Source organism: Mus musculus, chromosome 18 (genome assembly GCF_000001635.26).
Source record: "Mus musculus strain C57BL/6J chromosome 18, GRCm38.p6 C57BL/6J".
Taxonomy (NCBI): domain Eukaryota; kingdom Metazoa; phylum Chordata; class Mammalia; order Rodentia; family Muridae; genus Mus; species Mus musculus.
The window spans coordinates 17508065-17534825 of record NC_000084.6 but is presented as its reverse complement, the minus strand read 5'-3'; the positions used below and the strand labels follow the sequence as shown (position 1 = coordinate 17534825).

The window sequence follows — 26761 nt, the reverse complement described above, 5'->3', positions numbered from 1 at the left end:
CCATTACCTTAAAGCATATTTCAGACTAACAATGGGGACAAGAGAAAAAATAGAGACAAAGAAGTATTCAGAGAACAGATAATTGAAAGATCTTCAAATTTTTAAATGATCATAAATATATTTTTAGGAAGCCCCAAAATAAATTAAAAATAATCAAATAATAATGTATGATATTCTCAAAGAATTCATTAAAATATTACAATTTATTTTTATAGTGGTAAATTCCAACCAGAGATCAATACAGACAGTCATTTTCAATGTAATAATTGAAAAGCTAAAGATTAAGGAAGAGAAAGTAAATGTAAGTTAAGAAAAATAAAGGAAATCAATGAAATACAAATATCTCATATATGTGTTTCTGGTTCTGGGTTGCCTTACTCAGGTTGATCTTTTCTAGGCCCCCTCATTTGTCTGCAAATTCCATAATGTCATTTTTTAAAGAGCTTAGAAATACTCTATTAGATAAAGGCACCACATTTTCTTTAACCATTCTTCTGTTGAGGGAGAGCTAGGTTGTTTCCAGATTCTGGTTATGAATAAAACTACAGTTATTGGTAACAGGACCTCTGAAACCTGTGACATAACATAGGGGTGACCTGCACACATGTTGCCAAGGCAACAGCCACCATATTCTGAGAATCCACGTGGCTCACCTCGCACCTTTATTTGTGACTACATCACTATCCATATATAAAGAAAGGTCCCCGTGATCTATCATATCTCTCTCTCTCTCTCTCTCTCTCTCTCTCTCTCTCTCTCTCTCTCTCTCTCTCCTCTCTCTCTCCCTCTCTCCCTCCCTCCCTCCCTCCCTCTCTCCCTCCCTCCCTCCCTCTCTCTCTCTCTCTCTCTCTCTCCTCTCTTCTCCTTCTTCTCTCTCTCTCCTCCCTCCCCTCGCTCCTCTCTCCCTCCCTGCCCCCCCTCCCCTTCTCTCTCTAAATAAACCTCACATGGAACTTTTTGGCCTGGTGTGGTCCTTCTGAAGCCGTGTGACAATCAAGATCACAACATTGATGCTGAAGAGAGCTATGAAGTCCAGGCGGCCGTCGCCACTCTGCTCAACAATGAAGTCATTGCTGCCACCAGAGAATGACACCATCACCACCTGCAATCACTGCTACACCATCTGGACTCCATCCGCTGGCACCTGCTGTCATCCATCACATGGATTTCCCTGCTGCCGCAGATCATTTCTGCTGCTTCGACACTCACAGACTTCTACCACGTGAGCTGTGCCACCTGACCTACCACTACCTATGGCCACACCAATTACATGGTTCCACACTTCCTGCTACCCAACTGCAGAAGCCTGCAAACACACACAGTTGGTGGGAGGAACCCTATATGCCTACATGTTAGGACATAGACCCTTGGGTGACTTCCCTTCTCTAAAACAGTTCATAAATCCTTTGAGCTTTTGCAGCTGGCTGAAAACTCCTGGTACCAAGTTGAATTGCACTCTGGCAATTTCTAGGAAACTGTAACCACAGCCTCTAGTTATTCACCTGAGGACCTGAATTTCAGTTTGGCATACTGACTCATTGCTGAGCCCTTCTCAGGATGCTGGTATGAAAAGTTCAGTGACAACCCTATCACCCAATGGGTGCTAAATTGTCTTCGAATGTACCTCCAGGCACCCCACTGGGATGTCTCTTGGAAAATCTCAAATCTCTGAAATTAACACCTGATTTGAGGTCCTCAAAACTGATACACCTCTGCAATAAAGTCTGGATTCAATACCCTTTAGATAATAATTCCAAATGTCCAGCCAATGACACCCTAGATCCAATAGTTTTAAGAGATCTCCATACATACTGCCAGCAGTCATGTAAATGGAAAGAGGTTCCATATATTTAAGCATTCATCTATCTTCACTCTCAACCTTCTATCTGTTCCTTCTGTTTCCCAACCCAACTTCTCTTAGCCATGAAACTTACACACTCTCCACTAGATGATGCTACAACACATGATCCTGCCAATGAGCCACCTCCCCTCCACCACAGACATGCCTCCATGCTGCAGAAAACCCAAACTGCCTCAGTTTCTCCTTCTCAGGCCTGCATTGGTGCTGACCTTTACCTTTCCCACCATTCATTCTAAAGCCACAGCCAGACCCCCAAGTTCTTCTGCAGGAAAACCTGACTCAGCATCAGTCCTTCCTCTAAGCGAAGTGGCTGCTGTTGATGGTCTGGTCAGTGTACATGTTTCTTTTTCACTGAGTGAACTTTCTCAAATAGAAAACAGGCTTGGTTCCTATACTTCTAACTCCTCCAGCTTTATCAAGAAATTCTACTACGTCACTCAGTCTTATAGCTTGACTTTCCATGATGTTCTTATGATTCTACTAATAATTGAATTCCTGATGAATGCAGGTGAGTTTACAAGAGGCAAAAATGTATGCAGACAAAATTCACCAAACAGATGGAACACATCCAATCGTATCTGAGGCAGTGCCTGACCAGGAACTCTGGTGGAATTCCACAGGTGCTATCTTAGCCAGAGACAGGTTTATTACATGCCTTCTGGCCAGCCTAAGAAAGGCAGCCTTAAAGCCAGTAAATTTTGAAAAACTTTAAGAGGTTGTCCAGGACAAACAGGAGAACACATCTAATTTTCAGAACACCTCACAAAGGCTTTATTGTAATACACTAATCTGGACTCTGAAAACCCAGAAGGTAAGCAACTTCTGATGATCTACTTTTTACCCAGAGCTACCCTGACATAAAAGATAAACTTAGGAATTTGGAGAGGGGGTCCCTAACTCCACAGGCTGAAGTCTTGGTGCGGGTCTGTGGTGATTGGTTGAGGCGTGGTTGTGGCTTGAGTGGATAAAAATGCTTGTACCCCGAGAGGTGGTGGATTTGAAGAGAGAAGCTGCCTGAGTAAACTGCTTTAAGGAGAACCGGTGGTTGCGTTTTCCTTGCTGGTCGAGTTGGACGCAACAACTAATATCAATGATAATCATTTTACCATGTACAAAATACAGGAAGTTATTCCCTTTACCTGACTATATTCCTTTCTGTTCACCAACTCTGCCTTGGCACTCTTCTCATCCTCAGACTGATGAGAAGACTGATAACTGTATTTCCATGAAATCCACATGAATAGACTTTTAATAAGAGGAGATCATCAGGTATCTAACTAATTTTATTTAACATAATTTGTCATTCAGCTTTGTCTACATTGTCAAACAAAGAGGACTTCAGCATCTCTGTGTTCCAACGTACTCTCTGCATGGGTGCTTATCTCATTTTCACTTATCCATCATGAATACTTCTGCAATAAACATAGAAGGGCAAATATCTTTTCAATATGATCTCATTCCCTTTGAGTACATACCCATGAGTAGGATTGCTAGATATCAATCATGGTATTTCTATTTGTAATTTTCTGAGGAGGTGCAATTTTGTTTTCAATAAGAGCCATGCTAATTTACATTATCGCAATAGTGTGTAAGTGTTCTCTTTGCTTCATACCCTGGACTATATAATTTTGTGTTCTTGGTAATAGCTATTCTCGTTGGAATGAGGTAATACCTCGTTATGGTATTTATTTTGCATTTCCCTGGTGATTAGTAATGTTGAGCATTAATTCTTATGCCCATGGGCATGCCTTACTTGAAAAATGTCTATGCTGGGTTTTGGCTTAATTCAATTAGATTATTATCATTTGCTACTGAGTAATATGTCTTCATTATAGATTATGCATATTAGCTCATATTAGATCTACATTTTGCATATATTTTTAAATGCTCTAGTTTTTCTTATTCCTTTATTGGTATGTTTCTCTGCTGTATAGAGAATTTTCAGTTTAATGTTATCTCATTTGTTTATTTTTTTTTTATTTATTTTTTATGCTGCTATGATCTAATCTAAATTATCCAGGCATGTCTTCCAGAATTTTCTCCATGTTTTTTTCTTGTATTTTCACATCCTCACATCTTAGTCAATTTTAGCTCATCATTACAGCTATTGAGATAAGGCTTTTGGTTACTATTGTGTCAACATATACAAAGGGAAGTTACTTGTAAGAGGAATGACTTGCTTTTCCTTGTGGCTTCAAAGGGAATGACTTCATCAAGGAAAAGAAGGCATGCCAGAGTTAGCAACAGCAGGATCCTGTGTTGTAAGAGACAGGAAGCAGAGAGTGTCTGCTGGAATTGAAGCTGAATCAAACCCTCAGAGAAGCCCATCCATCTTCTAGTGCCTTACTGGCACCAGCCATGTTTTAGAGTGAGCTGGGTACTAAATGGTGATGTTATGACCCTGTGAGTACATTTCATATTCAAATCACGATTTATTTGGCCCCAAATGCCCATGACTATGACATAATATAAAATAAATTTAGTCCATCTTAATAAATTCCCACATTTATGGTCTTAAGAGATTTTAAAAGTGTTAAGTCACTCTTGAGAATAAAAACATACTCTTAGTTGTGGGTTATTATAAAAAATCAAGAAAATGTTATATTTCTAATATGTAATAATACAAAGTAAATATTAGGAATGGGGGGATAACAATAAATACTGTTTACCAGAATGACAAAATACAGTTTCTAGAATGGCACCTCTTCAGCATTCCCTTTTTAAAGAAATAGATTTCAAATAAGTTAGTAGTTTTTATTGCCTCAGATCCGTATTTGACCAAAATATGACCAAAACCCAGCAGAGAACTTCAATAATAATGAATAACTCTTTCCTACAGTGTTTCCATTTGAATGCTTGTGACCTTTCTCTTAGCCAGCTCCACTCTGTCCCTGAAGCTTTCCTCACAGACATTCAAAGTTCCTGCCATGTCCATTATCCTATAGACTCTGATACAGCTGGGGAAACATAGCTTGCTTAAGGGGCCCCTACATGTACATAAAGCCTGCTACATCACATTGTTTTACTGGCTTTTTACTGGTACCAAAGAACAGGCCTCCAGTGCTACATTATGTGCGCACCTTGCAGGCAAGCAAAACTGGCATGAAGTAAATAATATGAAAGTTCCCGTGCCTTCTTAAGAAATAGCTGAGTTCACTAAGCCACTGAGTAATTGCTCTTCATGATTGTCAACTTGACTATATCTAGAATTAACTAAAACCCAAGCAACTGGGTATACCTGTGAGAAATTTTATTAATTGAAGTGAGAAAACACATCTTTTATGTGGCTATTTTGAAGTGGGGAGAACTGCCTTTAATCTGGGCCACACCTTTTGGTGGTAGCCTATATGAAGGACACGGAAGAAGGAATCTTTTGTTCTTTGTCTGCTTGCCCGAGTTCATTTCACCAGCTAAGGTAAACAGACTTTGAACTGATTTCCATTTGTAGAATGTCACTGTCAGCCACTCAAATAAATCATATATATTTTATTTACTTTATTGCTTTATTGAATATATATTGAACACACATACACTTATTTCATAAGTTATGATCTTTATGAAACCTTGACTAATGCACTCAGCTGACAGAGGACTTTAAGTGGATGGGGTAAACCTGGAATGATGATTTTGTGGCCTGTCTTGATCTAAAATGGAAGCCCACCAGCTTCTACTTTTTAATAGTATTTTTCAAATGTATTCATAATTTTACTTCCTGGGACACTGCCTAAGAACTATTCTTACCCTCAAGACAATTGTCTATATTCAAGTTCAGATTATGCTGTTTCTCTTTAATAGCCATAATCTCTATTATAAAGACTGACTCTATTTTTCTGCAGAAGTGATTTGCCCACAATATTAAACATGTTTATAGACCATTACTGAATAGTACCTTTTAAAAATCCTTCTGTCCTGATTATGCCTCAAATACTCACAGCACATTTGAATAAAGATGCCAATAATCAACATGCCAAAACCAAAGTGTCTTTTGCTTTCATACAATTATTTTTCCTAAATAGATTTTAAGTTATTTTTTAACTTAAATTATTCAAGTCCATATTCTGTCCTGAATATGACTTGAACTGCCAGTTCGCAGTAGAATCCTGTTTCCATCTGAGAACCAATGACCACAGTTCTCAGTGTTCACATCTTATTGGCATGCATGAATTTCATACTCCCACTTTGATTGACTTTTAAGCTGTACTTGCAACCATCAGTAGCTTATATAGGTTGCATCTCCAAACTTGTTAACATATTTATCTCAGACGCATGCTACAGGACTTTTATTCATCTGGGCAAGTTTATCACAGGAAGGACTTAACTCAAGCACTGTTTTCCAATCTGGCCCATGGTTTCAAGGCAGCTCCACTCATTTCATCAAGGCAGAAAAGTCAGAGTAGAGCAAATGGTGGAAGATAAGAATCGAATACCTTTCCTTCAGTCTTTGCTCCATACGTTGTGTCCATATTTGCTCCTATGAGTATTTTGTTCCACTTTCTAAGAAGGACCGATGCACCCACACTTTGATCTTCCTTCTTCTTGAGCTTCATGTGATCTGTGACTTGTATCTTGGGTATTTTGAACTTTTGGGCTAATATCCACTTATCAGTGAGTGAATACCAAGTATGTTCTTTTGAGATGGGGTTACCTCACTCAGAATGATATTTTCTCGTTCCATCCATTTGCCTAAGATTTCATGAAGTCCCACCTGGAAATCCATCCCATATACAGTCCGTAAAACCAGACACTACTGTGGATATCAAGAAGTGCATGTTGACAGGAACCTGATATAGCTGTCTCCCGAGAGGCTCTGCCAGAGCCTGACAAATACAAGGCAGATGCTCACAGCTTACCATTGGATTGAACACAGGGTCCCCAATGGGGTCCCCAAGGGAGGAGTTAGAGAAAGGACTTACAGAGCTGAAGGGGTTTGCAACACATATGAAGAACAATAACATCAACCAACCAGATGATCCCCATCCCCGAACTCCCAGGGACTAAACCACCAACCAATGAGTACACATGGCAGGACCCATTGCTCAAGCTGAAATATATAGCAGAGGATGGCCTAGTGGGGCATCAATGGGAGGAGAGGCCTTTGATCCAGTGAAGGCTTAATGGCCAGTGTAGGGGAATTCGAGGCCAGGGAAGCAGGAGTGGGTGGGTGGGTGCGGGGAAAACCCTCATAGAAGCAGGGGGAAGGGGCAAGGAATAGGAGGTTTTGGGGGGACTGGGAAAGGGGAAACCACTTGAAATGAAAATAAAGAAAATATGCAAGGGAAAAAAAGTAAAAAAAAAAAAAAAAAGACAGCGAGCGAGAGAGAAGCAGATTAAAGAACAGGACAGAACCAGAAGGTTAAAATCTTTAGAGCTCTTCTTATTAGTGACTTCCATTTGATGACAAGACCTCAATACTTAAAGCGCCCAGAGCCCTCAAAACAGCACCATGAGCTGAAGACTCACTGCTTGAACCAAGACTCTGCAGGAGAAACTTCAGACTGAAGTGCTCACAGGGATTTCGGTTCCTGCTTCTATGTGTATCTCATCAATTAAAGAGATTATATTGTATCCCATATACCATGTTAACTTTGGAAAGTGTCAGTAGACACTATACATGTGGATTCATTTTGTAGAACTCATCTGTGTTCTACTGCCCAGTGTGTCTGCATCTAATCTGATACCATTCTACTTTTGCTATTACATCAATTTTGAAATCAGATTCTGTGATGCTTTTACCTTGATGCCTTCTTACTACTGCTTTGACTATTTGTTGGGCTTTCATGCAAAACTTAGGAAATATTTTTTATCTCTCTGAAGAAAAATATTGGTATTGTGGTGGATCTGTAGACTTATTTAATTTAATGTAGTCATTTAAAAATTACTTTTTCTAATCAATGAACATAGGATACATCACAATTTATTTTTATTACCTTCCTATTTCTTCAGTAAATAACTTAAATTTTATCATAGAGATTATTCAACTCTTTGGTTAAATTTGTTTCTGGATATTTAATTCATTTTTACTGTTACAAATAAGATTTAGTCTAGAGTTATTGATCAAATAGATTATTATCAACATGTGGAAACATTTCTACATTGATTTTATACCTTGCACCTTTACTAAATTCATATATTAGTTCTTACCATCTTTAATGACATCTTTAGTGTTTTCTATGAAGGTCACCATGTATATATAAACACAGGAAATATTTCTCCCTCTGTAGTTTGGCTACCTTTTTTTCCCCTTTACCTTTCTCTGACCATGATTTCTAGAACTGTGTTGAAAAACATTCTGAAAGTAGACATCATCAAAGCTTTCTGCATTGTTTTGTTTGGTATGATGTTAGGTGTGAGTTTGTCATATTTGACCTGTATTAGGATAGTTATTAGGATGTTTATTTTTATCTGTTAACTTAGTACATACTGCAATGACCTTGGGAAAAAATTTTCATTGAGAGATTATCTAGATCAAGTTGGTTGTGTGTGTAGGGTAATATTAGGACCTTAGTAATTGATATGGGTAAACCAAGCCCTTTGTGGGTGGCACCATTCCCTAGACAATGGTGCCACCAGTATACCACTATACCAGTATAGAGCTAGTGCTGAACAGAAGTAGTTATGCAAACATTCATTATCTCACTTTTCTTTACTATGCATGTTAGATGACTAATTGACACAGGTTTCTAGCTATACTTCCATGAAATGATGTGTTACAAACTGAAAGTATTACCCAAATAAGCCCCTTATCTAATAAACTGTTTTCTGTCAAGGCTCTTTATCAGACAAATGGTAATACAATTTGAACATATAGCTTTATTCTATTTCTCACTGAGTTTTTAAATTATGAAAACAACTACAATTTCTACTTTTTGTTTTCAAACCTTAGTTTAATGATGTTTATTTGCTAGGAAACATTTTCTATAACTGCTTATTTACAAGTCAAACCATTTAGAATAGTAGACAATTTATTTTCATACTAATTAAATAGATATAGTTCATTCATTCAGGTTATATTGATGACCTTTTTCCAGAAATAAACCTGAGACTTGTTTTGCTGCTCAGATCATCATGGTTGAAAAGCTTAGCTAATCTGATATGGCTGTCCCTTGAGAACCTCTGCCAGAGCCTGAACAATATAGATGTGGATGCTCTCAGCCAACCATCAGACTGAGCCCAGGAACCCCAATGAAGGAGTTAGGGGAAGAACTGAAGAAACTGAAGGAATTTGCAACCCCATAGGAAGAAAAACAATATCAACTAACAAGACCACCCAGAGCTCCTAGGAACTAAACCACCAACCAAAGAGTACACATGGAGGGACCCATGTCTCCAGCTCTTTATGTAGCAGAAGATTGCCTTATCTGACATCAATGGGAGGAGAGGCCCTTGGTCTTATGGAGACTTGAGGCCCCACTGTAGGTGAATGCTAAAGTGGTGAAGCAGGAGTGGGTGGTTGAGTGGGTGGGTAGGGGAACTTCCTCATAAAAGCATCAGGGAAGGAGGATGGCATAGGGAGTTTGCAGAGGGAAAACTGGAGGGGGATAACATTTGAAATGTAAATAAATAATATAATCAATAAACAGAACAATAAAGATAAAAAAAAATCTTGTCTCATAACATCTTAGTTAAGGTTTCTATTGCTGTCATAAAAACCATGACCAAAAGCAACTTGGAGAAAATAGGGTTTATTTCACCTGAAAAGTCTACATCACAGTCCATCATTTAAGCGAGTCAGGTCAGTAACTTAAGGCAGGAACCTGGGACCAGAAACTTATGTCATTCCTTTCTCAGCCTGCTTTTGTGTACATCCAGGACCATCTGCACTGGAGTGTCAGCATCTACAAAGATCTAGGCTTTTCCACATGAACCACTAATTAAGAACTGCTCCCCACCCATAAGTTTATCAATAGATCTATCGTATGGAGACTTTGCTCAGTTGTGATTTCTTCTTCACAAATTACTCTAGCTTTTGCTAAATTGAAAGAGATTTCAACACATACACAGGATAGGCAGAGAGAGAGAGAGAAGGCAGAAAAAGACAGACAGACAGAGACAGGGACACACAGGCAGAGAGTAACATAGACAAAGAGAGACATAAACACAAAAACAGATAAAAACAGGGACAGTGAGTGACTAAATGTCCTGAATATGAAAAAACAGATAACAAACACAGTTTAAATACTTCCTGCTGACATTCGATAGACTTGTGCCTTCATGTCACTGTACATTTATTCTAATTGATCACATGCGAGCTTCTGCTTTATATCCAATCTGACGTATTTCTCTACAAATCAATCTTATTTGGATTTATTTATATGTCTGTGTATGTGCCCACCAGGCTGTATGTGTTCCATATGCATACTGGTGCACAGAAGGCATGAAAGTGGTGCTGGACCCATCCAGTGTATTTGTAGACTGGAGTTACATGTTACCCACTGTGGGTGCTGAGAACTGAACCTGGGTCCTCTGAAAAACAGCTTTTAACTCTGAGCCATCTACCTTTCCATCTCTTAGCACTTTTTTAAAAATGAAGATTTGCTAATAACCCATAGACAAATTGCATCAAATAATGGACAAGATAGGAATAAAAAATTAAAAAATAAATATATAGAATTCAGAAATATTTTTTTAGGAATCAAGCTTATGGTTTATACTTGATATGACTCAATATTCAAACAGATTCAATAACTAATGCTTTTTATCTTTTATTTAAATTTCACTCTCTGTTGTTTTCATATTGTAAAAACAGTTTAGGATCATGGATACAAAATACAAGGTCTAAGCTGTATTCTTATTTATCATGAATTAGCTGTATCAAGTATCTTAATTTTCTAGGCTTTAGTTTTTCCAGCTGAAAATATCTATAATAACATTTATGTTTATTTAAGCATTAGAAACAAATACAAGTAGCAGGAGTCTACTAAGTAGTCCATGTTATGACTCCTGATTCGTTTAAAGTGAATGTGTCATTTTGTTGTGGAATAAGACTTTTTAACACTGAATTCATTTTCCATGGTTAAACCAAAATAATATGTGGGCAATAGGCCTTCAAAACTCATTCATACTACTGCTCTGATATGCAGACTTCAAGATGTTACTCTATTTTGACTATGGCTAATATAATCCTGCTTGCTATTTCAGGAAATGTCAAAATTGATCCAGACAGTAGACAAAATATTCCCAGGTGGGGTCATCTCTTAAGCATTTGCTCTTTTGTGGAACACAAACTTTAACTTTCTCTTCTGTGCCTCACAGGATCCATCTCTTAAACTGCATTGCTAGTTTCTCCTTCCTGTTCAACTATGAAATGAAAGTTCTCCCCAATCCATGAAACTAAGTATATTTTCTTCTCATGAGAAAGACATACCTTCTTAGTGTTTCTTTCACTCAGCTTTATAACTATCTACTATGCTCCTTCTATCTGTTCCCATTACTAGACAACAGATCAGTTATATTTTACTTAAACTTCTTCCTATATATTCTGTATATGACTCAATGAAAAGTTCTAAGTAATATAACAAGAAACCTTTTCCCAAATCTTTGTCCTCTTTTCCAGTTCTTTCATTTTTGTAAATGACCCCTCACCATTACTGTTCTCTAGATTCTTTCAGGAAAAAAAAGAGACTTCTTGTTATGTCTATGTTGGAAAACCTAAAGCAAACCCACTGCCATATTTTCATTCCCAGAATTTCACTGCTGTTTTAAGACCTTTCATGTAGAGTAAGCATTGTTTTGTAAAGGACTAGCATGATCTCCAATTAAAAAAAATAAAACTCTTTTAAAAAAATGTATTCACTTTACATTTCTCTCACTGCCCTCCTCCCAGTCACCCCCTCCTACAACCCTTCTGCCATCCCCCATCCATTTCTCCTCAGAGTGGGTACCCTTCCTTGGGTATCCCCCAAACCTGGCACTTGAAGTCTATGAAAGTTTAGGCACTTCCTCTCACACTGAAACCAGATGAGGCAGTCCAGGTAGGAAAACATATCCCACATACAGGCAGCAACTTTTGGACTAGCCCCCTCTCTAGTTGTTTGGGACCTACGGGAAGACCAAAATGAACATCTGCTACATATGTACAGAGAGGTCTAGTCTAGCTGGTGTATGTTCTTTGCTTGGTGGTTCAGTCTCTGAGAGCCCCAAACAGCCAGGTTAGTTGATTCAGTTGGTTTTCTTGTAGAGTTCATATGCCCTTAGGGGCTACCCTCCTTTTTCCTATTCTATAAGAGTCCCCAAGCTTCATCAACTCTTTAGGTGTGAGAATCTGCTTCTGTCTGTGCACTTAGTGGGAGGAGCCTCTCAGATGAAAGCCATGCTAGACTCCTAATGGTGCTGGTCTAACTGGATGTCTGCATGTGCAATAATACAAATAGATCCATATTTATCACACTGCATAAAACTCAAGTCCAAGTGGATCAATGACCTCAACCAAAAACTGGATACAATAAATCTCATAGGAGAGAAAGTGAGAAATATCCTTGAAAGCATTGGTATAGGACACAGTTTCCTTAACAGAACACCAATGGCTGAGGCTCTAACATCAACAATTGATAAATGGTACCTCATGAAACTGCACAAATCTTCTGTAAAGAAAAAGACACTGTTAATAAGACAAAACTGGCACCCTATGGATTGGGAAAGGTTCTTCATCAACTCTACATCTGATAGATGGCTAATATTCAAAATTTATGAATTACTTAATAAGTTAAACACCAACCCAAGTAACCCAATTTTAAAAAGGGGGGGGGGAGTGTATATAACTAAACAGGGAATTCTCAACAGAGGAATCTCAAGTGGCCAAGAAGCACTTAAAGAAATGTCCAAAGTCCTTATTCATTAGGGAAATGCAAATGAAACAACATTAGTCATGAAATTAACCAATAGAAATCATATATGTGTTTGTGAAGAAGCACAGCTAACACATAAAACCCAATAATTCTGCTGCTTGTTTGCTTATTTTCTAAGGAAAATTTTCTTTACTTTTCAGAGCTGGGACTTTTGTATCATATTAGAAGGGTGTGAATGAGGTTTTTCTTTTGGTCCTTTTGGCAGTTGACTTATTCTGCCTAAAGTTAGTAAAACATATGCTGTTATAAATCAGGACACAGTCGGGCGTGATGGCACACGCCTTTAACCCCAGCACTCAGGAAGCAGAGGCAGGCAGATTTCTAGTTCGAGGCCAGCCTGGTCTACAAAGTGAGTTCCAGGACAGCCAGGGCTACACAGAGAAACCCTGTCTCGAAAAAACAAAAAACAAATAAACAAACAAACAAAGACCAACAACAAAATCAGGACCCTTCTTCCAGTAGTTTCTGGAATGTGAGAAATTGTTATCAGCTTTTAGAAGTAGGATATTTAACCTCTCATTTTATCTCATGAGATTTATTGTGTATATCAAGGACTGCAAGCATAAGCAGTACTAGTCCCACAGTTTCTGTGTCTTTAGTTTTACCAACATATTATTTTCAGAGTCTCCATTAGAAATGTTGGAAAGAAAATTAAATCTATACCTGCAGATGACTGATGGTTAAGTTGAACTTTATGCACTTGGTCCAGGTGAGCTGGCTAATTTCGTGTCTCACATTTGGGGTTCAATAGCTATTAATGCCTGAGCAGCATTCCTCTGTTGGTGATGTTTCTACTTACTACACAAAAACACATTATGTGCCTTACAGAAGCCCTAAGTACTATTCTTACCCTATTTTGCAGATTAGAAAAAGGAAACACCCAAATGACCAGTGACTTTCACCAGAGATAGACTCACAGTAAAAGGCTAGACTTCACTGCGACCTGTCTAGCTTAAGCGAGCAATGCCTAGACGAATCCTGTACTTACCCCACCTCAGCTTTCTGTACGTTTCACAAGGCATTTATATGTCATGATTGTCTACATTTTATCCTAAACACATGCTTCCCAAAATACAAGTGTTTCTAGTAGAAAATTGATTTGATTTGTTGATACTACAAATATCTCTCTATGGGTTCTGCATCATTGCTGACAGAGTTATCACATGATAGTTACTGTTTACTGATCTTTAGTATGCTTTAAAGATAATATGAATGTAAAATTCTACCTCTACATATCTTGAATGTTATAGTTTAAATTAAATCACAGTGCTATGAAATAAATCTTTATTTTTAAATTCCTGTACATTAAAGAATTTTATACTTTTCCATTCATTAAAATGCCAATGTTGGGAAACCTGATACTTAAGGTCACAGTCTACCTTGACTGAATAGCTCCTCTGAGCTCAGCACAAAATAACTCCCTTTTCCTGTAGGATTTTTTTTCTCTGCTTGACCTTGCCTGAGGAGCCTGACTGCCACATTCTCTACCTGAGGGAGGTCATATACTCCTTGGCAAGCAAGTTCAATGTCCTCTTTCCCCAGGTAAGAACCTGCCAAGAAAGATGCTGAGTTCCTGGATGCCTCACCATGCAAGTCAGGCATTCCTAGTCCATTAAGCTCCAGTCAATGATTTACATTCATCCTGAAAACTTCACACTCTCCCAGCTTCATGCATAGCCCTTGTTCACTCTGAAAGAGTATGTGCACAAGCTATTTTAATGATGATTGTCAAAGAGAGCTCTTTTAGTAGATGCTATCTAAAAGAGCTATAACAGTAAAATCCTCTGAGAAGCCCCCAACCTGTACCCCCACCCCAGCACTCCTAGGCATCCTGATAGGCTGCCAAGTTCTGCTTCATCTTCCAGCATGGACACCCTGAGAAAGCAACATGATACAGGAATTACTGAATCACTGTTGCTTTCAACTATTGCATACAAGATGTGCCTTTTATTTGTTTTGAATTTGTTTTAGTTAGCAGGAATTAATAACTGATTTAGGGTTATTAGAATAGCCACATGTTCAATTCAAAGTGTAAATACATTCTCTTCGGATGTATCCTATGTTCTACAATACTAGTCCCTTAAAAACTACTCAAAGAATAACCATCTTATAATCTTTATTGTAAGTTGTATTTATGAAATTAAATGGTTGTAATATCTAAACTAGTCACCATTATTTGTGTAGGAAATTAAAATTGATTAACACAAAAATTTCCTGCTGTCCAACTTAAAGTGAAGATTAAGTGAGTCTTATAGCCATAAGTTAGTTACTTGTGGTCAAGGTTACATGAGTATTCTTAGACCAGCTAAAAAGGGAACAGAATAATATTCTACACACCCAGCTTCCATCTCTTGCAATGATTGAACTGATGTTCCAGTGGGATGTTGACAAAAATCAGGTTGGATATGCAAGAAAATTTATTTACTGTATAGTCATAGTCATCAACAAGTAATATTCATATGAAATGTAACATGCCAAAAGCACCCAAATATTTCACACTTACACATGCAGAGAGAGAGAGAATAAATAAGTAAACTGGAACACAAACTGTTTTTCTATTTCATCTGCTATTTATTTGAGACAGAGAGACAGACAGACAGAGACAGAGAGAAGGGGGGAGTTATACACACATGTGGAAGTCACAAAATGACTCAAAGCAGTCAGTTCTCTAGGTCTATAACATGTCGGGGGCTAAAACTCAGGTTAACAGGTTTGTCAGCAAGTGCTCTTATCCACAAGTATTTCACTGGGCCCATTTTTCTTACTTGTCTCAAAGCATTTAATATATGTATGTATGTATATATATATAATTTAATATATAATATACTTCATACATATGAAGTATATTATTTTTATTAAAATTAACAGTGTCAGGTCCAATGGGAATTTCATTTTCCCAAAATTTATGGGTTTCACAAAAGCCAGCATTCTTCAGTAACTTGTGAAGTACATTGCCCTCTAACAAAAGAATCCATTTCTTTATCACTGAAAGAAGGGATAAATGGCTATCCATGATGCCTTTTAGCAGACCAAAGTACATGCTGGCCTAAAAGCTCAATCAATACTACAACTACCTGTTATACATTTCAGAGTCAGTGCTGACGTCATAGCTTTTCTCAGCTCTTGTCATCTACCTCCTCTCCTAACCTTCCCTAGCTAACAAGCTTTCATCACTCCACTCCCCCCCATCCCCATTTGCCTTCTCCTTATAACCCTGCTACTTCAACTATGCTCTCTTGGTTCTTTCTTTTCTCCATTCTTTTCTTCGTCTTCCCCTTTCTTCCCTACCTCCAATCTCTCTCAGTGCTCTCTTCCTGTTTCTCCCAATGTCACATTTTGTCTGCTAGCCATGTCCACTCTTCTACGTTTTTTCTCTGTTCTGGGCTATTCCAGGAGTTACTGACGGTTTTTTTCTCTTTATATTTACAGCAAAAAAAAAAACAAAAAACAAACAAACAAACAAAAAAACCTCTTTAATCATACAATGGAATGATCATGTCATCCATTTATACACATAATATATTGGTTACTTTCCTCACACTATTACCAAATATCCGGTAGAAACAACCTAAGGAGGAAAGATTTCTTTGAGTTTGAGGGATCAGAGTCTAAGATGGCCATGCTATTCTCCAATATTCTTTTCCTATGGTCATGAGTCATGGAAAGCTTGGCAAGGCATTTCTGTCCATTTAGCATGTGGCAGTTGTTTACATCCTAGGAGACTAGGATGTAGATTATGGGAATATTATTCAAAGATCTACTTATTGTCACAATGATCAATGACCACTCAATGCCACCTCTCCTTTGGCTACACAGCTTCATTAAATAGTGTTACTAGCTAGGAAGCAGATACCTAAAACATAAGGTAGTGGGGGGAGGACATTACAAATCTAATCCATAACACATCTAATCACTGCAAGTACTTTCTTTTTTTTTAATTTTATTTTATTTTTATTAGGTATTTTCCTCATTTACATTTTCAATGCTATACCAAAAGTCTGCCATACCCACCCCCCCAATCCACTAACCACCCACTGCCCCGTTTTGGCCCTGGGGTTCCCCTGTACTGGGGCATATACAGTTTGCAAGTCCAATGGCCTCTCTTTGCAGTGATGGCCGAATAGGCCATCTTTTGATACATATGCAGCTAGAGTCAAGAGCTCCGGGGTATTGGTTAGTTCATAATGTTGTTCCACCTATAGGGTTGCAGATCCCTTTAGCTCCTTGAGTAATTTCTCTAGCTCCTCCATAGGGGCCATGTGACCCATCCAATAGCTGACTGTGATCATCCACTTCTGTGTTTGCTAGGCCCCGGCATAGTCTCACAAGAGACAGCTATATCTGGGTCCTTTCAGCAAAATCTTGCTAGTGTATGCAATGGTGTCAGCGTTTGGGAGCTGATTATGGGATGGATCCCTGCATATGCAATCACTAGATGGTCCATCCTTTCGTCACAGCTCCAAATTTTGTCTCTGTAACTCCTTCAATGGGTGTTTTGTTCCCATTTCTAAGAAGGGGCAAAGTGTCCACACTTTGGTCTTCGTTCTTCTTGAATTTCATGTGTTTAGCAAATTGTATCTTATATCTTGGGTATCCTAAGTTTCTGGGCTAATATCCACTTATCAGTGAGTACATATTGTGTGAGTTCCTTTGTGATTGAGTTACCTCACTCAGGATGATGCCCTCCAGGTCCATCCATTTGCCTAGGAATTTCATAAATTCATTTTTTAATAGCTGAGTAGTATTCCATTGTGTAAATGTACCACATTTTCTGTATCCATTTCTCTGTTGAGGGGCATCTGGGTTCTTTCCAGCATCTGGCTATTATAAATAAGGCTGCTATGAACATAGTGGAGCATGTGTCCTTCTTACCAGTTGGGACATCTTCTGGATATATGCCCAGAAGAGGTATTGCGGGATCCTCCAGTAGTACTATGTCCAATTTTCTGAGGAACCGCCAGACTGATTTCCAGAGTGGTTGTATAAGCTTGCAATCCCACCAACAATGGAGGAGTGTTCCTCTTTCTCCACATCCTGGCCAGCATCTGCTGTCACCTGAATTTTTGATCTTAGCCATTCTGACTGGAGTGAAGTGGAATCTCAGGGTTGTTTTGATTTGCATTTCCCAGATGATTAAGGATGTTGAACATTTTTTCAGGTGCTTCTCAGCCATTCGGTATTCCTCAGGTGAGAATTCTTTGTTCAGCTCTGAGCCCCATTTTTTAATGGGGTTATTTGATTTTCTGGAGTCCACCTTTTTGAGTTCTTTATATATATTGGATATTAGTCCCCTATCCAATTTGGGATAGGTAAATATCCTTTCCCAATCTGTTGGTGGCCTTTTTGTCTTATTGACAGTGTCTTTTGCCTTGCAGAAGCTTTGCAATTTTATGAGGTCCCATTTATCGATTCTCGATCTTACAACACAAGCCATTGCTGTTCTATTCAGGAATTTTTCCCCTGTACCCATATCTTCAAGGCTTTTCCCTACTTTCTCCTCTATAAGTTTTACTGTCTCTGGTTTTATGTGGAGTTCCTTAATCCACTTAGATTTGACCTTAGTACAAGGAGATAGGAATGGATCAGTTCTCATTCTTTTACATGATAACCTCCAGTTGTGCCAGCACCATTTGTTGAAAATGCTGTCTTTTTTCCACTGGATGGTTTTAGCTCCCTTGTCAAAGATCAAGTGACCATAGGTGTGTGGGTTCATCTCTGGGTCTTCAATTCTGTTCCATTGGTCTACTTGTCTGTCACTATACCAATACCATGCAGTTTTTTATCACAATTGCTCTGTAGTACAGCTTTAGGTCGGGCAAGGTGATTCCACCAGAGGTTCTTTTATCCTTGAGAAGAGTTTTTGCTATCCTAGGTTCTTTGTTATTCCAGATGAATCTGCCTATTGCCCTTTCTAAATCGTTGAAGAGTTGAGTTGGAATTTTGATGGGGATTGCATTGAATCTGTAGATTGCTTTTGGCAAGATAGCCATTTTTACAATGTTGATCCTGCCAATCCATGAGTGTGAGAGATCTTTCCATCTTCTGAGATCTTTTTAATTTCTTTCTTCAGAGACTTGAAGTTCTTATCATACAGATCTTTCACTTCATTAGTTAGAGTCACGCCAAGGTATTTTATATTATTTGTGACTATTGAGAAGGGTGTTGTTTCCCTAATTTCTTTCTCAGCCTGTTTATCCTTTGTGTACAGAAAGGCCATTGACTTGTTTGAGTTAATTTTATATCCAGCTACTTCACTGAAGCTGTTTATCAGGCTTAGGAGTTCTCTGGTGGAATTTTTAGGGTCACTTATATATACTATCTTATCATCTGCAAAAAGTGATATTTTGACTTCTTCCTTTCAATTTGTATCCCCTTGATCTCCTTTTGTTGTCGAATTGCTCTGGCTAGGAATTCAAGTACAATGTTGAATAGGTAGGGCAAGAGTGGACAGCCTTGTCTAGTCCCTGATTTTAGTGGGATTGCTTCCAACTTCTCACCATTTACTTTGATGTTGGCTACTGGTTTGCTGTAGATTGCTTTTATCATGTTTAGGTATGGGCCTTGAATTCCTGATCTTTCTAAGACTTTTATCATGAATGGGTGTTGGATTTTGTCAAATGCTTTCTCAGCATCTAATGAGATGATCATGTGGTTTTTGTCTTTGAGTTTGTTTATATACTGGATTACGTTGATGGATTTCCGTATATTGAACCATCCCTGCATCCCTGGGATGAAACCTACTTGGTCAGGATGGATGATTGTTTTGATGTGTTCTTGGATTCCGTTAGCAAGAATTTTATTGAGGATTTTTGCATCGATATTCATAAGGGAAAGTGGTCTGAAGTTCTCTATCTTTGTTGGGTCTTTTTGTGGTTTAGGTATCAGGGTCTTTTTGTGGTTTAGGTATCAGAGTAATTGTGGCTTCATAGAATGAGTTGGGTAGAGTACCTTCTGTTTCTATTTTGTGGAATAGTTTGTGAAGAACTGGAATTAGGTCTTCTTTGAAGGTCTGATAGAACTCTGCACTAAACCCATCTGGTCCTGGGCTTTTTTTGGTTGGGAGACTGTTAATGGCTGCTTCTATTTCTTTGGGGGATATCGGGCTGTTTAGATCATTAACCTGATCTTGATTCAACTTTCGTACCTGGTATCTGTCTAGAAACTTCTCAGTTTCATCCAGGTTTTCCAGTTTTGTTGAGTATAACCTTTTGTAGAAGGATCTGATGGTGTTTTGGATTTCTTCAGGATCTGTTGTTATGTCTCCCTTTTCATTTCTGATTTTGTTAATTAGGATGCTTTCCCTGTGCCCTCTAGTGAGTCTGGCTAAGGGTTTATCTATCTTGTTGATTTTCTCAAAGAACCAGCTCCTTGATTGGTTGATTCTTTGAATAGTTCTTTTTGTTTCCACTTGGTTGATTTCACCCCTGAGTTTGATTATTTCCTGCCTTCTGCTCCTCTTGGGTGAATTTGCTTCCTTTTGTTCTAGAGCTTTCAGGTGTGTTGTCAAGCTGCTAATGTGTGCTGTCTCTAGTTTCTTTTTGGAGGCACTCAGAGCTATGAGTTTTCCTCTTAGGAATGCTTTCCTTGTGTCCCATAAGTTTGGGTATGTTGTGGCTTCGTTTTCATTAAACTCCAAAAAGTCCTTAATTTCTTTCTTTATTCCTTCCTTGACCAAGTTATCATTGAGAAGAGTGTTGTTTAGTTTCCACGTGAATGTTGGCTTTCTATTATTTATTTTGTTATTGAAGATCAGCCTTAGTCCATGGTGATCTGATAGGATGCATGGAATAATTTCTATATTTTTGTATCTGTTGAGGCCTGTTTTGTGACCAATTATGTGGTTGATTTTGGAGAAGGTACCATGGGGTGCTGAGAAGAAGGTATATCTTTTTGTTTTAGGATAAAATGTTCTGTAGATATCTGTCAGATCCATTTGTTTCATCACTTCTGTTAGTTTCAGTGTGTCCCTGTTTAGTTTCTGTTTCCATGATCTGTCCATTGGTGAAAGTGGTGTATTGAAGTCTCCCACTATTATTGTGTGAGGTGCAATGTGTGCTTTGAGCTTTACTAAAGTTTCTTTAATGAATGTGGCTGCCCTTGTATTTGGAGCATAGATATTCAGAATTGAGAGTTCCTCTTGGAGGATTTTACCTTTGAAGTGCCCATCCTTGTCTTTTTTGATTATTTTGGGTTGGAAGTCGATTTTGTCTGATATTAGAATGGCTACTCCAGCTTGTTTCTTCACACCATTTGCTTGGAAAATTGTTTTCCAGCCTTTCATTCTGAGGTAGTGTCTATCTTTTTCTCTGAGATGAGTTTCCTGTAAGCAGCAAAATGTTGGGTCTTGTTTGTGTAGCCAGTTTGTAAGTCTATGTCTTTTTATTGGGGAGTTGAGTCCATTGATATTAAGAGATATTAAGGAAAAGTAATTGTTGCTTCCTATTATTTTTGTTGTTAAAGTTGGCATTCTGTTCTTGTGGCTGTCTTCTTTTAGGTTTGTTGAGGGATTACCTTCTTGTTTTTTCTAGGGCATGGTTCCTGTCCTTGTATTGTTTTTTTTTTTTTTTCTGTTATTATCCTTTGAAGGGCTGGATTCGTGGAGAGATAATGGGTGAATTTGGTTTTGTCGTGGAATAATTTGGTTTCTCCGTCTATGGTAATTGAGGGTTTGGCTGGATATAGTAGCCTGGGCTGGAATTTGTGTTCTCTTAGTGTCTGTATAACATCTGTCCAGGCTCTTCTGGATTTCATAGTCTCTGGTGAAAAATCTGGTGTAATTCTGATAGGCTTGTCTTTATATGTTACTTGACCTTTTTCCCTTACTGCTTTTAGTATTCTATCTTTATTTAGTGCATTTGTTGTTCTGATTATTATGTGTCGGGAGGAATTTCTTTTCTGGTCCAGGCTATTTGGAGTTCTGTAGGCTTCTTGTATGTTCATGGGCATCTCTTTCTTTAGATTTGGGAAGTTTTCTTCAATACTCTTGTTAAAGATGTTTGCTGGTCCTTTGAGTTGAAAATCTTCATTCTCATCCACTCCTATTATCCGTAGGTTTGGTCTTCTCATTGTGTCCTGGATTTCCTGGATGTTTTGAGTTAGGATCTTTTTGCATTTTCCATTTTTTTTTTGATTGTTGTGTCGATGTTCTCTATGGAATCTTCTGCACCTGAGATTCTCTCTTCCATCTCTTGTATTCTGTTGCTGATGCTCGCATCTATGGTTCCAGATTTCTTTCCTAGTGTTTCTATCTCCAGTGTTGCCTCACTTTGGGTTTTCTTTATTGTGTCTACTTCCCTTTTTAGGTCTTGGATGGTTTTATTCAATTCCATCACCTGTTTGGTTGTGTTTTCCTGCAATTCTTTAAGGGATTTTTGTGTTTCCTCTTTAATGTCTTCTACCTGTTTGGTTATGTTTTCCTGCAATTCTTTAGGGGATTTTTGTGTTTCCTCTTTAATGTCTTCTACTTGTTTAGCAGTGTTCTCCTGTATTTCTTTAAGTGAGTTATTTAAGTCCTTCTTGATGTCCTCTACCATCATCATGAGATATGCTTTTAAATCCAGATCTAGCTTTTCAGGTGTGTTGGGGTGCCCTGGACTGGGCGAAGTGGGAGTCCTGGGTTCTGATGATTGTGAGTGGTCCTGGTTTCTGTTAGTAGGATTCTTACGTTTACCTTTCGCCATCTGGTAATCTCTGGAGTTAGTTGTTATAGCTGTCTCTGTTTAGAGATTGTTCCTCTGGTGATTTTGTTACTCTCTATCAGCAGACCAGGGAGACTAGCTCTCTTCCCTGAGTTTCAGTGGTCAGAGCAGTCTCTGCAGGCAAGGTCTCCTCTTTCAGGGAGGTGCACAGTTATCTGGTGTTTGGACCTCCTCCTGGCCGAAGATGAAGGCCCAAAACAGGATCTTTCCTAGAAGCTGTGTTGCTTTGGCCTGTCACAGAAGCCTTTGTTTCAGTAGTCCACACTCTCACCTGTGTAGACTACTTTCCGTGGAGTCCCGGAACCAAGGTGGCCCCCGAGGAAAGTGAGGCAGAAGCCTCTCGGGCCGGGTGGACACCTGTGCTCTGACCAGGAAGATGGCCGGTTGTCTGGAGCCGGAAATGACGCCGCCTCAGAGGCTCTGTGGCTCTCGCCCGTTCCAGAAGCCTCTGTGTTCCACACTCTCACTCGCAGACCGCCCGCCGCAGAGTCCAGAAACCAAGGTGGCCCCCACGGAAAGTGAGGCAGAAGCCTCTCAGGCCAGGCGGACCCCTGTGCTCTCACCAGGAATGTGGTCGGTTGTCTCGCAAGTACTTTCAATATGATTTCCAAGTAATGAATTCCACATAAATGAAGATACATTGTTCATGCAAGTATTTATCTTACAATATTCGTAACACATTTTGGAGTTGAAAGTAATATGAAATGTTACCAAAACTAATCAGACTATCTGGAGTTTTAAATGGGTCATCCAAAACCTTGAATGAATAAGAATTTTGGAAAAATAAAAGTAAACGTTGAGACAAAACAAGGGAGATTTTAAAAGCTGTGAATTTTGAAGCTGTGAAATTCTACTGTTTATTTTTGTACAGTACAAATGCAGCATTCTTGTTTCTTTTCTTTTGTGATAAAAATATGACAAAAGTAACTTGAACATAAATGTGTTTATTGGCTTACTGTCCAGGTCATCTTTATTACAGAGGCAACTCAGAGCAGAAACTTGCAGACAGGATTGGGGCAGGGCAAGGGGACAGGACACTGCTCAGTGGCTAATTCTTTGAAGCATGTTCAGTTAATATTTTTATATAACCCAGAGCCACCTACCTAGTGATGGTTCTGCCCACAGTAAACTGAGCTTTCCTACATCAGTTAGAAATGGAGACAATGTCTTATAAACTTGCTCACAGACCAACAATATCTATCTAGCAATTCCTCAACTGAGGTCCTTTTTTCCCAGGTGACTCCAGAACATGTCAAGTAAAAAAGAACAGTTAACCAAGATAGAAAGTAAGATGATGGAAAAACCATAGGAAAAGAACACTGGAGAATAGCATGGCCAAGATGGAAGAAAAGTCCTGATCACATACTCGTATTTAACCATCTAACTTCAATGAATAACTTTAAACTTCTCACCATGAATGTAAATGGAAAATTAAAATGGTTTTTAATATTATTATATAATAGATATGTAAAATGCAGTGTTATACCCATACATGTATATTACAGTATACATGGTATTTATAGCCATTTAATACTGACATGAAAAAGTTATATAAAACTTGAAAAATAGTTTAGGTTTAACTAGAGGATGCATAGTGCCATTTTCATGATTTTAGGAGTCATATATTACTGCTTCAGAATTATCTGGCCCCACTTCTGGAAATAAGTTAGGCAGAACAAATGAAGACTACATCAAAATTATGTCTTATAATGGTAAGTAACAAGCACTTTTGGAAGCAGATTGACATGGATTTAAGACCAAGTGCAAGGCCTTAGCGTTGAGAACTCCTGAGAGTTAATCTTTCTGTTTTGGTTTTCTAGTCTGTGACATGTGAATAAAACATAATTGCACCTCACATGAGGCAACAGTAAGGTTTCGGGTATATCAAAAGCATCAGACATTCTTTTTTTAACTTTAATTTCTTATTCTTAAATGTGTCCTAGCCCAACCCCTCCTTTTCATAGCCCCTGTTATTTGAATGACAGGGAAAAACAAAGAAGGGTTTATTGGTTTCACACAGAGAGGACATCCACATACTAAAGGAAGGGCCCCAAGAACATTCAGTTTGATGAGCCAATGACTTCACTGAGGTTACTTACAAGAATTTGGGTGACCAACCATCAGATGAAACACCAGGAGTCTCAAAACTGCTGGCATGAACAGGTGAACCACTGGAAAATCTCCATTTCCACCTCTTAGAATACCCCAAGAAGACATAGAAGACAGCTGGGGCAGGAGTTAGTTTTGAATGGAGACTCAGTTAAGAGTCTCCTGACATTCTACCTACTTGTTCCATGAAACATACATAGCTTTATTAACATCATCATAGACTTACCTGTCACCTGTACTGTTACTATCACTAAGAACTACAGTACTCTTGATGTCAACCATAGCCATGCTTTCTCTTGATGCTGATGGTAATGTGAGACTGAACTTCATAGTTACACACCATGTGTTATAATATTCATTTCATGTTTAGAACTAGAATTTTCATATTACACTACTTGAGAAAAGCAGAATACACTCTCCTCTTTCTGACTAATGTTCTTTTAGGTTTCTGTAATCCGGTGGACCTGAAAATCTTAAAATATGTATTTGCCCACAAGATTTAGAAAAAAATAATTGCTGATTAATTAGCATATTAATGAGGCAAAGTTTCTTAATCTCATTCTCCCTACATATGACATAGATGCCATAGATAAATATAAGACCCAGTTACATTGTTCCAATATGTTCTCAAATTCTTCAAAATACTGTCACTATATGAAAACAAATAAATATTTTTTATTTTGGCCTCAACATAAACTTTAGCTTATGGCAGTGGATAGAACCAGATACCTCAGACTTCATGAGATTGTAAACTGAATAGCTTTTCACTTTCCCATGACAGTCTACATTCCTCATAGTTAAGCTAGACTCAAGAATACACACATTATGTTGTACCCTATATTTTTAACAGCATACAAAGCAGTAGGTTTGAGTGTGACATTTTTATTGACTTACATTATTATGCTTTGTTTTCATTCACCAATATTTGCCCTCTCCTACATCCCGCCTAGCCTTCCTCCTCAATTGCCCCTCCTGTTTTCACAACACAGATTCTAACACCTTCTCTGGTTTCTCCATTACCTTACTTTGCTCCTCTTCTTTCCTTCTTTCTGTATCCTTAGTATTTTCAAATCGTGTGTGTCTGTGTGTCTGTGTGTATAAATCTAGTTTACATAGAAGAGAAAATATTTTACTTAGATTTATGAGTCTATTTTAATTCTCTTACTACCATGAGCTTTCTGATCCATTTTCTTTTAAATGACATGTTTTCATTCTATGTTTGGAGAAAATATTATGAAAAATACATATTTACATACATGAACACACATATACTATATATGAAAATATGCATATGTGTATATGATATATATAAACATGGTATATGTGTGTATGTATATGTAGAGCATGGTATCTGAGGGAGGCACACTGTAGAACATGCTATCTGAGGGAGGCACATTGTAGAACATGCTATCTGAGGGAGGCACACTGTACAGCATGGAATCTGAGGGAGGCACACTGTAGAGCATGATATCTGATGGAGCCACACTGTAGAGCATGGTATCTGAGGGAGGCACACTATAGAACATGGTATCAGAGGGAGGAAAACTGTAGAACATGGTATCTGAGGGAGGCACACTATAGAACATGGTATCTGAAGGAAGCACAATGTAGAGCATGGTATCTGATGGAGCCACACTGTAGAACATGGTATCTGAGGGAGGAAAATTGTAGAGCATGGTATCTAAGGGAGGCCCACTGTAGAGCATGGTATCTGAGGGAGGCATACTATAGAACATGGTATCAGAGGGAGGAAAACTGTAGAACATGGAATCTGGGGGAGGCACACTCTAGAGCATGGAATCTGAGGGAGGCACACTGTAGAGCATGGTATCTGAGGGAGGCACACTATAGAACATGGTATCAGAGGGAGGAAAACTGTAGAACATGGTATCTGAGGGAGGCACACTATAGAACATGGTATCTGAAGGAAGCACAATGTAGAGCATGGTATCTGATGGAGCCACACTGTAGAACATGGTATCTGAGGGAGGAAAATTGTAGAGCATGGTATCTAAGGGAGGCCCACTGTAGAGCATGGTATCTGAGGGAGGCACACTATAGAACATGGTATCAGAGGGAGGAAAACTGTAGAACATGGAATCTGGGGGAGGCACACCCTAGAGCATGGAATCTGGGGGAGGCACACTCTAGAGCATGGAATCTGAGGGATGCACACTCTAGAGTATGGAATCTGAGGGAGGCACACTGTAGAGCATGGAATCTGAGGGAGGCACACTGTAGAGCATGGT

The 26761-nt window shown here is 38.6% G+C and overlaps 1 long non-coding RNA gene across 2 annotated transcripts in view; it reads left to right on the top strand.

The window, feature by feature from the left end:
* The first annotated feature begins 896 nt into the window (after positions 1–896).
* Positions 897–26761, top strand: part of Gm31018 — a 54963-nt gene continuing 29098 nt past the window's right edge. The window contains exons 1-3 of one of the 2 annotated variants that reach the window (XR_877204.1): positions 897–1222; positions 4062–4264; positions 14139–14241. This is a non-coding gene — a long non-coding RNA (predicted gene, 31018). Of the gene's footprint in view, positions 1223–4061; positions 4265–14138; positions 14242–26761 lie in introns of those variants that run through there. The other variant, XR_386094.2, reaches the window with a different exon arrangement.